Source organism: Delphinapterus leucas, chromosome 4 (genome assembly GCF_059928025.1).
Source record: "Delphinapterus leucas isolate spDelLeu-1000000601 "Yukka" chromosome 4, BTC_Dleu_Yukka2, whole genome shotgun sequence".
In the NCBI taxonomy this organism is placed as follows: domain Eukaryota; kingdom Metazoa; phylum Chordata; class Mammalia; order Artiodactyla; family Monodontidae; genus Delphinapterus; species Delphinapterus leucas.
In genome coordinates, this window is record NC_143132.1 from 105,665,105 (window position 1) to 105,677,696 (window position 12,592).

Sequence of the window (12,592 nt, forward strand, 5' to 3'; positions counted from 1 at the left end):
TTGCTATCTACAATTGCTTTCAGGGTCATGAGAAGTTTCTAATATAAATATGTGTTTTAGAAAGCAAGTTCGTAGTATAGACATCATTAAAGAAAAAGCGGGTTTAGTGAAAAAGAAAATCCATTCTCTTAGGTGTACCTTCTCTTTCTAATGCTCTGCTGCGCTCACAGAACACACCGAGTGCCAGCTGCTCACAGCCCTCCTCTGAGGGGAACTGTCTTTCTCAAAACCTCCACAGAAAGAGCAACCCTTAGTGCTCATCCGTCAAGTGTGGCCCTGCTCCTAACTCTGTGATCCCATCACAGCAGACCCTGGCCATAATGAAGGGGCCACCCAGGCAGCCCATGTGTGTGCAGACCCACAGCATGCCAGAGGCCTGGCTGCGGCAGTCCTATCCAAACAGGAATGATGGTGAAGACCTGGGTCAATCAGAGCCTCTTGGGAAATTTTCTATGGCTCTGTGGGCAGAGTTAGCCATCTGCAGCAGTGCTGGACGTCGAAGGAAGCCCAGAGGGAAAGCCGAGTCAGGAGAAGCAAGGAGGAAGCACAAACTGAATGGAGAAGCAATGAAATCGAGAAAAAAAAGAAAAGGGTGAGTGCATTGGTTAGAGCAGCAGAAAAAGGGTTCACTAGGGGTAGTCCTCAGCCCCTCCCCCATATGCAATTCACACCAAGTCACACTCATTTCCCTCCTAAATGTCCACTGAATACACCCATTTCTCTCTGTTCCCACCCTCACCACTCAGGTCAAAGCTACCATGATGTCCCTTCTAGACTACAGCAAATGCTCCCTCACCTGTTTCCAATGCTCTGTGCTCTCCACACAGCATTTAATCTAATCATCTTTCTCTGTGTTTCTTAGATGCACACACACACACACACACACACACACACACACACACACACACACTAAACCCTTTAGTAGGAAAAATCAAATAGATCTAAATGGGAAAGGCTTTCATATGCTAATCCAGAAGAATATCCTTATGACCTCAGGGTAGAGAAAGTCTTAAACCAGATACAAAAAGCACAAACAAAAGGAATACTGATCATTTCAACTATGTTAAAATTAAAAACTTCATTCCTTAAAAAAGAAACTATATATATATATATGCAGTTAAGTCAGGGAAAGCCAGAGTAGGAAAACAAATAGTTGTAACATGAGTAACAGAAAATATTTTTATTGAAAATATGTAAAGATCTCCTAAAACTCAATAACAAAAAGACAACTCAATAGAAAAAATGAGCAAGAAGAAACTAGAAGAATCACTTCATACAAAAGGATCCCGGTCCAGATACAGCAGGAGCCCCTCATCTCCCACGTAGAAGCAGCACAGAAGTGTGTGGGGAGGAAGGGGGAACACCTCACAGGGCAAAAAAAACCTGGGGTTTGGTGAGAAAACCTGATGCCTGAGGGTAAGAGTGGATGAAGGCAGGGTCCCTCCTTCGCTGGTCACTCCCCTTGCCCCTCACCCTGCTCCCTGGGATTTCACTCCCAAACACGATGGTAGCACACCCTACTCCCTCTCACCCACTGTGCTGAATGTCTGAAGCCATCGTGGATTCTTCCCCCAGACCCTAGCAACACCCTAGCAACAGGAAAGACTCTGACAGTGGACCGCACATCCATCAGCGTGTTACTGCTGTAAAGGGCATTTTAGGGAAGCTGTGGGTGGAACCTGATGCCTAAGGGGAAGAGTGGATGAAAACAGGGTCCTAAGATACAAGCCCTCTACTCTGCAGATGCCTTGGGCAACTTTACCATTAGTCCTCAAGCCCCAGACTCTACCACTGATCTCCTCTCTTGCCCCAAACCAAACCAGCTTTCTACATTTCTGCACAGGGCACACAGGCAAAGACTCAGTCGTGACGCGTTTAAATATCTTTGATGCCAAATGAAAGGAAAAGGAAAAAGTTTCATAAAGATCTCCTTTCAGGGTCGTGAGCCTAGAGGCAATGGTGGACTTCCAGAGCCACAGGATGTTGCAGCCAAGATCATTTTTACTGCATCATTAATGTTAAAAATTCTGATTTCAAAGTCAGTGGAGGGGTGGTATTACACATTTGTATAGATGAAGTAAAACGATAATTTTTTCAGTAGTGATTATTTTTCCAGACAGAGTAACATCAGTTTCAGGGCAGCCACCTTCTCTGTTGTGACAATACAATGTCAGAGTGATGTTTCCCAATCCCTCCCTGTGTTTACACTAATTTGAAGCTGCCAATTATGTCAGATCCTTGTCAACAGAAAACAAAAATGTACAAGCTGCTAAATTAATTATTGAAATTAAGTACTCACTGTCTCTCGACAGTCTTTTAATTATTTAAAGGATCCAATTTGCTTTCCCTTGTGAAAAATAAAAGCCCTTGGGCTCTTAGGTTTGGGGACAATTCAGACATGGAAGAGGGATCTAGGTACACAGCAGGCGTAAGCCCACACTGGAAAAATATAATACAAAATCATTAAAAGGCTAACAAGTGCCTTTTATCTTAAGACTCAAGGTACAGTTTAAAACGGGGTTGCTGGACTTCCCTGGTGGCACAGTGGTTAAGAATCCACCTGCCAATGCAGGGGACACGGGTTTGAGCCCTCATCCGGGAAAATCCCACATGCCGCAGAGCAACTAAGCCCGTGAGCCACAACTACTGAGCCTGCGAGCCACAACTATTGAGCCCACGCACCGCAACTACCAAAGCCCGCGCATCTAGAGCCCCTGCTCCTCAACAAGAGAAGCCACCGCAATGAGAAGCCTGCCCACCGCAACGAAGAGTAGCCCCTGCTCACCGCAACTAGAGAAAGCCCACGTGCAGCAATGAAGACCCAACGCCACCATAAATTAATTAACTAAAAAAAAAACAACTGGGTTGCTACGTAGAACTCGTTCTTGACAGTTTTTTAAAACTCTGTTTTGTCCTCTTTCTCTTTACCATTATCTCTAGACCATGCTTTTTGAGCTAGGGTTCAGTTATCTATAACAAAGGCACTACATCTAGTGACTTCTGGGATGACCTGCTCTTTTATTTCCCTGTTTTCTTTCTTTCTTATGTGATTAGGGGGGTGAGAAGGGGGAAGGTAGCTTAAAAAAAAAAAATTCCCTGGAAATCTGGAAATTTGCTGAGTCTCTGCTTTGTGAAAGAAGCCCAGGCTTTTCCCAAATCATTGCAGATAAGACTTCCACTGAACCTCAGTTTGCTCAGCTGTTTAATGGGGGAAATAATGCCAGCCATGCCTATCTCACAAGATCTTTTTAAAAATCAATCCCAGAAAGGCTGCTTTCAGCTGATTGCAACACCATTTCATTGTGTGAACCTAACATAGTAACTTTGGACAGGAGGTGGTTTGGTTGGTGTGATTTTCTGTATGTCCTCAATGAATTATATCTTATCCACAGCTGCTATGGCTGGACCTGAGCCCAATCCCAATTTCTGCTTCCTTGTGGAGGAAAAAATTGTAACCTGTCAGTCTTTATCGCCACCCAGTGGTCTATTGGCCAAATAACACCAAACTATCTAGTGGATTTGAAACACTTAGGAAAAGTAATTCAAAGTAAACCACCGACTACTGTAATCCACCACCTAATTAAATGTACCTTGGGGCCCCATTTTTTAAAACTTATTGAAAAATAGAATAATTACGTTGTGAATATGAGTATGAATAATATATTTCTAATTCATCTCTGGAAATTAAGAAATGCATATTTACAGTGGCTTTTTGAGAAACCTCCATACTGTTTTCCACGCCACTGTGGAAAGGGCATATAGGGGTGGGGAAGTGGGAGGTACAAGCTTCTGGGTGTAAGAGAGGCTCAGGGATGTATTATACAACACGGAGAATATAGCCAATATTTTGTAATAACTGTTAATGGAGTGTAACCTTTAAAATTTGTATTAAAAGGCTTCCCTGGTGGCACAGTGGTTGAGAGTCCGCCTGCCAAAGCAGGGGACACGGGTTCGTGCCCCGGTCCGGGAAGTTCCCACATGCCGCGGAACGGCTGGGCCCGTGAGCCATGGCCACAGAGCCTGCGCGTCCTGAGCCTGTGCTCCGCAACGGGAGAGGCCACAACAGTGAGAAACCCGCGTACCGCAAAAAAAAACAAATAAATAAAAATAAAGTTAAAATTTGTATTAAAAATTAAAGGTAAAAGTATTAAAGAAATGCATATATTTATAAACAGTTTTAAGGAATAACTTGTAAAAACAAATTTACTGCCTGAAGGCATTTATGAGACTCCATTAAATAGCTCCATTTCTCTAAGAAAGGTCTCTAGATACAAGTAAAATATTAAAATCAATTTATAGATTTAAACACATTTATAATACAATAGTGGCATTTTAAAAATGAAAATAAGCAATGCCCACTCCTTTGACCCAAAATCTTTTTTAAAGGGGATCCTATTTTCTCAACAACCACTCCTCCACAACTGAAAGGCAGTTAACATTTTGTTGCTACTCAAATTTATTCATAACTTTTCCCTTTTCTGAACTCTTGAAATATGTATCTTACAAATACTTGTTAAAGGAGAGAGAACACCTCTTTCTTCATCTTAGCTGAGTCATTTCTCTGGGTAGTAATAACTATTTCAAACCATGAAAATGATAAAGACTTCCCTGTCCCCTTGGGAAGATGTACACCATGGTACTCAGAGGTCATTGCTGCTCCGGAGATGACTAGCTGAGACCCCTGTTAAGCAGGGAGCCAGGCTCTTGGAGACCCACAGTGGGAAGAACTCTAGGCTGAAGATTGGAAGTCATGGTACCCATTTAACCCACATTCAGGATTCTCACTTCATTATTTTCTCAAGGCCCAAATCCCCACTGAGTCCAACAGTGAAACAAATTCCAACTCTAAACCATGTCAGTCTTTTTGAAAGCTTGTGAATAAATGGTGACAAAGAGGGGAAACTACAGGGACTTCCCTGGTGGCACAGTGGTTGAGAATCTGCCTGCTAATGCAGGGGACACGGGTTCGGGCCCTGGTCTGGGAGGATCCCACATGCCGCGGAGCAACTAGGCCCGTGAGCCACAACTACGGGCCCGTGAGCCTGCGCGTCTGGAGCCTGTGCTCCGCAACAAGAGAGGCCGCGATAGTGAGAGGCCCGCGCACCGCGATGAAAAGTGGCCCCCGCTTGCCACAACTAGAGAAAGCCCTCGCACAGAAACAAAGACCCAACACAGCAAAAATAAATTTTAACTCCTACCCCCAACATCTTGTTAAAAAAAAAAAAGGGGGGGGGGGAAACTACATGTTACAACATACACTCACTTTCTAGAAGTGAGGACATCTCTCTCCTGAGAATTCCATTCATCACAGCAACTGTCCCCCAACTTCTCTTCTATTGTAAAACTCCAGCCTGCTTCTCTTCCACTGAGTCTTTTCCTTTGTTCTGTGAATAGCTAATAGCCCCTCAATGCTGCATCCCAATGAATGGAAGAAGCTAGGAGTTCTAGGGAGACAGGAGAAAAGTCAGGGGATTGCAGAGGGTAGAAAAGAGGCTACAAGGAGGAGGTGGTCAACATCATCACAGCTTTTGGCAAGTGAATTAACCCCTTATGGCCTGAGTTTTTCTCCCTCTTCCTTTCTCCGTAATAGCAGCCTCAATAATGCACTGTTCCAAACATTGTGTAGTTCTCTTACACAAGGTCTCAACTAAGGATGGTCAATCTCTCACCAAAAGCTGTCCCTCCAGACTGGGTAGGCCTGGAAATGCATGGAAGATATCTTAGTCTTCTCAAACTGCTGGAACAAAATGCCACAGACTGGGTGGTTTAAAACAACAGAAATGTATTTCTCACAGTTATGGAAACTGGGAAGTCCAAAATCTCAAGAACTGCAGGGTTTGGTTCCTGATGAGAGCTCTCGTCCTGGCTTACAGTCCACCTTCTTGCTACGTCCTCACGAGAGAGAGAAAGCTCTCTGCTGTCCTTTATTAAGACACAAATCATACTGGATTAGGGCCCCACTCTTTTTTTTTTTTAACATCATTATTGGAGTATAATTGCTTTACAATGGTGTGTTAGTTTCTGCTGTATAACAAAGTGAATCAGCTATATACATATATCCCCATATCCCCTCCCTCTTGCGTCTCCCTCCCACCCTCTCTATCCCACCCCTCTAGGTGGTCACAAAGCACCGAGCTGATCTCCCTGTGCTATATGGCTGCTTCCCACTAGCTATCTATTTTACATTTGGTAGTGTATATATGTCCATGCCACTCTTCTCACTTCGTCCCAGCTTACCCTTCCCCCTCCCGTGTCCTCAAGTCCATTCTCTACGTCTGAGTCTTTATTCCTGTCCTACTCCTAGGTTCTTCAGAACCATTTTTTTTTATTCCATATATATGTGTTAGCATATGGTATTTGTTTTCCTCTTTCTGACTTACTTTGCTCTGTATGACAGACTAGATCCATCCACCTCACTACAAATAACTCAATTTCATTTCTTTTTATGGCTGAGTAATATTCCATTGTATATATGTGCCACATCTTCTTTATCCATGCATCTGTCGATGGACATTTAGGTTGCTTCCATGTCCTGGCTATTGTAAATAGAGCTGCAATAAACATGGTGGTGCGTGACTCTTTTTGAATTATGGTTTTCTCCAGGTATATGTAGGCCCCCATTCTTATGACCTTATTTGACTTTAATTACTCCCTTACTCCAAATGTAGTCACACTACAGGTTAGGGGTACAATACATGAATTCGTAGGTTACACAATTCAGACCACAGCAGGTCATAGCCAGGAAGAAAAGTGACCTTGTCAGTTATGAGGTAGTAAAGTCACACTCGTCCCCCCATCCTTCCACATAAACCGAAGAGCTCAGGCTTCCAGGGCACCATGGTCTCTAGCAGAAGAGGGATGAGGGGAGGGAAGAGAACCAAAGCATGTTGGGTCACTCCCTTGTGAGTGTGCCTTTCTTCCAGCTAATTCTCACAGCAACCTCACCAGACACACTGTCCCATCTTAGAACTGGGGAGACTGTCGCTGAGAGAGATAAGGTGACTTGCTTCTTCAGACTGTACTCATGGTCCCCGGCAGAGCTGGGATTTGAGTGCTTTTCACCACAGGTGTGAGGGAGCAGAAGCCCACAGCCCCCATCAGGGGCAAACCCACCAGACTGGAGGGCCTAGCAAGCCCCACCAGGGTGTCTTCTCTGACCCGCAATTTCGTCACAGTAAAATGGAGCTAATGCTGCATCCACACGGTTGTTCTGAGGACTGAACAAAATCACGGTGTGACATGGCAGGCCCGAGTCTGCATTGAAACAGGCTGGTTCCCCTCCTCAACCTCCGTCTGAGAGCCCACACCAAGCTGGGAAGGCAGCTTCGCTGGAAATAACTAAGCATTTGCCAGCCCTCCACGTGGAAGGTGACGGGACAAAATGAATGAAAACGAGATTCTTTTTACCCACCCAGCCAAAAAGCTTTGCCCTCCCAGTCAGGCAGATCTTCAAGTCAGGTGACGAGGTGGCGAGCCCCTTGGCAGGCTGTAGCACAGACGGCCACTGTCCCCACCACCTCAGAGCATCGGCCCCAGCCTTCAAGCTTCAGGCTGCAGCTCAGGCACTGGCCTCACCACCTGTCCGGTCTCAGGGACACCCTCAACACCTCCTCTGGCTCACGCCCCACATGCAATCTGTCCTGTTGCTCCTGCCTCAGCAGCGCCTCTGGGGTCAAGTCCTCTCTCCTCGTCAACCCTGTATGGCCTCACTTGGGGTCCCGAGCATCTCTCACCTGCATGCACTGCTCCGGCCCCCTTACAGTCTGACTGTTCCAGCCTTGGTTCCGTGCTGCTGCCAGGTGTCTTCCTGCCACACAGCCTCATCCCATCACTGTCCTGCTTAAGCACATCCATCATCCTCCTTATGCATCCTCAGTTTTCACCCTCCACACGGGTAATCCTGCCATCCCAGGACCCTTCGGCTCTGTCTCCTTGCATGTGCTGTGCCCCCAACCCTGCCCCAAATGCCCCTCACCCTTCTTTCCCAGCAAGCTCCCCTTTGTTCCCCCAAGCAGCTCCCGTGGCACTAGTCTAAGAAGCCTTCACTCGACTCCCTCAGCACCCTGCTGGTTTTCCCAGCATTTGGTTGACCATTTCCCATACTGCAGGGCTATCACCTGCTTGTCTTCTCCACCGGACTGTGAGAGCCTGGAGAGCGAGGACCGTGCTTTATTCATCTTTCCTCCCTAGTGCCTGACTAATCGATGCTCCGTAAGTGTTTGTTGACTGATAGAATGCATGAGGTCTCTGTTCCTTCTGTTGTGAGTAAACATCTATATGGTACAGTTTACAGCCAACACTCAATCTACCCCAAAATTACCCAACTTAAACTTTTCTCTCTTGCCCCATATTAACTCATCTTTCTGAAGGTTAACCCCTAGAAATCAGCTTCATTCCACCCCTGTAGGCTCCATGCCGACTGGCCCACTGATTTCCCAACGCACCAGAAACTGCAGGCTCCACGCACAGCTGCCTCAGCTCTGTGGGTCCGCCTGTTGGATCTGTTTTGTCAGCAGGGACGGGGTAGGAAAGAAGATGCACCTGGCTTCATGGCTCAGATCTGTTTTCTTGGATGTCTGGGATGCTGAGATGGTTAATAAGCACATCAGCCTCAGGATTCAGATACGCAGTTAATAAATCCTGAAAGAGATACAAATCAAAATCCTCCCGTAGAGCCTGCAGGCAAAACCTGTGCTTTCCCTAATCCTCCCTAGCCCCCAAGGATCACTTTCTACTCCACCGTGGCACGTGGGGCTAGGGCCAGACTGTAGGCAATACTAACCCCCTAGGAGCGTACCAGCATCTCGGGCTGCAGAAGGTCCTCTTGGAGGTTTCCTACCTCTATGCAGAGTAGCCTAGCCAGAGAACAAGTCACAGCGTTGGAGATGGTGTGTCCTGTTCAAATGACAGCAGCATCTTCCTGCCACCATTTATATCTGAGCTTCCTACCAACCCAGCCTGGAGCCAAGAGCACACAAGTCAGGGTAAGGGCAGCCCTGTGGACCTGGTAAGTCTAGAAGCCCTGCTTTTGAAGACTGCTTTGCCCTTGGGGTTAACTTTTTTTTTACTGGAGCTGGTCTCTCTCAAACAAGGACTCTGCCCAGACTTTGGGAATTGGATGCCACATCAAGGCAGACACTAACGCGCAGACACTAACGCCCAGCTGAGGTCATGATGCTCTGCCATCCACTTTGTTTCTCCCCAGGGGAAGGAGAAGCAGGAATAGTTGTGCTCCCAGAAGGGGGCCTCCCAGGAGATAGAGAAGCTGGATACCAACATCTCAAAGGCAGAAAGATTCTGCTATTTCTCGGAGGACTACAAGCAAATCTACCTCCCCTGACCTACAGTATCATCTTCGCGCTAGGCCTCCCCCTGAATGGCACTGTTCTGACTCTCCTGGCACCAAACCAAGTGCTGGAGTTGTGCCACCATCGATCTGGTGAACCTGATGGTAGCCGACCTACTTTATGTGCTGACACTGCCCTTCTTCATCATCACCTGCTCCCTGGGTGACAGATGGCCCTTCGGGGAGCTGCTCTGCAAACTGGTGCGCTTCCTGTTCTACACCAACCTCTACAGCAGCTTCCTGCTGCTGACCTGCATCTCGGTGCACCGCTTCCTGGGCGTGTGCCACCTGCTGCGTTTGCTGCCCTACCGGACCCGCCGGCATGTCCTGCTGGGCACCGCCGCCACGTGAGCCCTGGTGACTCTCTAGCTGCTGCCCACACTGGTCTTCTCCCAAACGGACTACATCAACGGCCAGATGGTCTGCCACGACATGACCAGCCCAGAGCATTTTGATCAGTTTTCCACCTATGGCGTGGTCCTGATGTTGTCCTGTTTGTCTTTCCCTCCTTGGTCATCTTGGTGTGCTATTCGCTGATGGTCAGGAGCCTGACCAAGCCAAGGGAGACCCTCATGAGGGTGGGCAGCGCGGCCCGGGCCAAGTCCCTCCGGACCACCCTGCTGATGTGCGGCCTCTTCACCCTCTGTTTTGTGCCCTTCCGCATCACACGCTCCCTCTACGTCACGCTCCGCTTCCTACCTTCACAGAACTGCCAGCTCTTGAAGGTGGCCAGCCTGGCCTACAAGATACGGAGGCCTCTGGTGAGCCTGAGCAGCTGCCTCAACCCAGTCCTGTACTTGCTGTCAGGTGGGAACAACAGAGTCAGGCTCTTCCAGGAACTGAGGCATAACAAGGTGGGTGAGCACCCAGCTGGAGCCAAGGGAGAGAGACCCAGGGGTGGGCACATCTGGGTACTGTCAAGATGAAGTTCAGGGGAAAAGCTCCAAGATGTTGACAATGACTTGTTTGAACACAGTCATGTGCTATGGGAGAGGGGCTCAGGATCTCCTAGTGGTGTCCTGCTAGAAAGGATTTTATATTGATGAGAGATTTTTAAATAAGAATGTTTGAAAGAGTCACCAACACAAAGGAAAACTTTAATTTAATGAGAGCTGACATTTATCTCTTGTCATTCAGATCTCAGCTCAAATATCACCTCGTCCAAATCCATTCCTGCCACCCTAGCCAATGTTGGCCTCTCTCCCCCTAGCCCAGTCACTCTCTATTTCCCTATTTATTGTCTTTGTAACACTTATTAGTACCTAGACTTGTTCATTTGTGTGTTTTTATGGTCTCTTCCCCCTAAAATGTAGCCTCCAATAGGACAGGGACCTCTTCTGTCTGAGTGCTGTACCCCTAACACCAGCCTCCACAGCAGGGCCCAGCACATGGTGAGTGTGCAACAGATAAGGGCTGAATGAGTGGGTGGATGGATGCATGGATGGAGCCCTTGATATGTAAGAGCACTTTATGAGAAGTAACTCATTTAATCCTCACAACAGCCCTTGGAGACAGAAGCTACTGTTAGCCCCATTTACAGATCAGGAAACTGAAGCACAAAGCTTTAAGTAGCTTGTCCAAGGTCACCCAGCTGGAGAATGCTCAGATCATAGTGCTGGATGGAAGCTTTGAACCCAGGCACTGGCTCTGAAGCACACACCCCTAAGACTGAAGCAGATGGCCCAATCCAAACACTGATCAAGAGCTGGCTGACACTATGGAGAACAGTATTGAGGTTCCTTAAAAAACTAAAAATAGAACTACCATACAACCCAGCAATCCCACTACTGGGCATATACCCTGAGAAAACCATAATTCAAAAAGAGTCATATACCGCAATGTTCACTGCAGCTTTATTTACAATAGCCAGGACATGGAAACAACCTAAGTGTCCATCAACAGAAGGATGGATAAAGAAGATGTGGCACATATATACAATGGAATATTACTCAGCCATAAAAAGAAATGATATTGAGTTATTTGTAGTGAGGTGGATGGACCTAGAGTCTGTCATACAGAGTGAAGTAAATCAGAAAGAGGAAAACAAATACCATATGCTAACACATATATACAGAATCTAAACAAAACAAAAAAAATGGTTCTAAAGAACCTAGGGGCAGGACAGGAATAAAGACGCAGATGTAGAGAATGGACTTGAGGACACAGGGAGGGGCAAGGGTAAGCTGGGACGAAGTGAGAGAGTGGCATGGACATATATACACTACCAAATGTAAAACAGATATAGCTAGTGGGAAGCAGCCGCATAGCACAGGGAGATCAGCTCGGTGCTTTGTGTCCACCTAGAGGGGTGGGACAGGGAGGGTGGGAGGGAGACACAAGAGGGAGGGGATGTGGGGATATATGTATACGTATAGCTGATTCACTCTGTTGTACAGCAGAAACACAGCATTGTAAAGCAATTATACTCCAATAAAGATATTAAAAAATAAAATTTAGGGCTTCCCTGGTGGCGCAGCAGTTGAGACTCTGCCTGCCAATGCAGGGGACACGGGTTCGTGCCCTGGTCCGGGAAGATCCCACATGCCGCGGAGCGTGAGCCATGGCCGCTGAGCCTGCGCGTCCGGAGCCTGTGCTCCGCAACAGGAGAGGCCACAACAGTGAGAGGCCCGTGTACCGCAAAAAATAAAATAAAATAAAATTTTTAAGAAAGAGCTGGCTGAGTTTTCCTTGACAGCACCAGCTTGCTTGTTTACATAACTGCTGTTACCAGCAGACCACTGGGTATGCAGTAAGTGCTCTTTTCCTACACTTCTTAACCAGTGTTCTGGTTAAGGTCAGAAAAAGCTCTGCAGGGTAAAGTGGCTGTGTGAATAATGATCCACCTTAATCTTATTTGAACATAATGTCTCAGTTCATGACAGAAAAGTTTTACCACTGTCTTAAGTCATAATGTAATGTTCATCCTCTTAAAAAAAAAAATCCAAGGTAATCCAAAAAAAACCCCTTAAAAAAACACCTCTCATATTTAAACAATAATGATCTCCAAGGAGTTCTCAGATCTAAACATGTTATTTAATAATTCATTATAACCTCCCTGTGAAGTGGTAGATAAGCCTTTTTCGTAAAATCCAAAGTGAAACCCCTCATTACCACCCCACTCTGTTTACAGGAACTGTCTGAGTAAACCATGTACATATCTAAATTATAAAATTTTATTCTAAAAGTGCAGCTTATTGCTTTCAAGGGCACACAATAATTAGAAGTAGACTAAATGTTGCCTAGCAG

General features: G+C 46.5%; 1 pseudogene; it reads left to right on the forward strand.

Moving 5' to 3' along the window:
• The first annotated feature begins 320 nt into the window (after positions 1 to 320).
• On the forward strand, positions 321 to 10,539 carry LOC115802320 (P2Y purinoceptor 3-like; annotated as a pseudogene).
• Positions 10,540 to 12,592: the final 2,053 nt, after the last annotated feature.